Below are 1,023 nucleotides of genomic sequence, written 5' to 3'. Positions count from 1 at the left end.
GCAGGGAAATAATTTTGTTACAGCATCAATGCTGATTTTGGTGCTTCCTATGCTTGCTGATTTTGATGCTTCCTTTGCTTGCTGATTTTGATGCTAGTTATCCTTATCCTGATCCTGGTTTGATCCTTATCCTGATGCTGGTTTGAAACTAGGTCAATGCTAGTAATGCTACCGGAAGTAGGATTATCCTGCCGGAAATGGATAATTCAAAAACAGCATCGCTATTTTAAGCCATTAAAATAATTTTTTGAGTAATTTTTATTTGTAATTTGTATTAAATGACTTTCCTTTACCTGTTTTCACTTTGGTCAATGCTAGTTCTATCCTTTGCTTGCTGATGCTGATCCAAGTAATGCTGTTTTTTTAAATGCTGATGCTGATGCTCAAATTGTCCACTCAAATACATGTACTACATTTCTCCAACTGTATAACATGGGTGTGTGTGTCACTGTAACAGGAAAGAAGAAAATGCATGGCTGGACTGGGAATCGAACCCGGGACCCCTGTTTCTCTACTCAGGTGCTCTACCAACTGAGCTATCCAGGCCGATATCCACGGCCCTAACCATTACATTCCTCCCTCCTTAAAGGTCTTTGGCCCTCCAAAGGCACCAACACAGGCTCATCCCTGACAGGACTTTCACCTGTCAATTCCAGGGCATGGCACGACACCAAATCTGTAACAGGAAAGGAGAAAATGCATGGCTGGACCGGGAAAGGAACCCGGGACCCCTGCATCTTTAGTCAGGTGCTCTACCAACTGAGCTATCCAGGCTGATATCCACGGCCCTAACCATTACATCACTATGTATGGGATGGGGGAGGGGGCTGGACTTTCAATAAACATTTCATTTATATGTAGTAAAAACAAAGGGGGATCCACCCATCAATACTAAGTCAGTAAGTTCCTGCAGTTAATAAATCACATAATTGAATACAGTGCAAAGTGCAAACATGTGTTGCTTAATTTTAAATACATCAATTTAAGCACATGCATATCTTTACATACAACACAGACTTATCC

General features: G+C 41.3%; 1 non-coding gene across 1 annotated transcript; it reads right to left on the bottom strand.

Annotated features, from left to right (window-relative positions):
• Nucleotides 1-701: 701 nt before the first annotated feature.
• On the bottom strand, nucleotides 702-774 carry Trnaf-aaa (transfer RNA phenylalanine (anticodon AAA)). The gene has a single exon. It is a non-coding gene; the product is annotated as a tRNA-Phe (tRNA).
• Nucleotides 775-1,023: the final 249 nt, after the last annotated feature.

The sequence above is a fragment of the Saccostrea cucullata genome, unplaced genomic scaffold (genome assembly GCF_032062105.1).
Source record: "Saccostrea cucullata isolate Sc308-1 unplaced genomic scaffold, CSIRO_AGI_Scuc_v1 ctg5822, whole genome shotgun sequence".
Lineage (NCBI taxonomy): Eukaryota > Metazoa > Mollusca > Bivalvia > Ostreida > Ostreidae > Saccostrea > Saccostrea cuccullata.
This window is presented reverse-complemented; position numbering and strand designations above follow the sequence as displayed.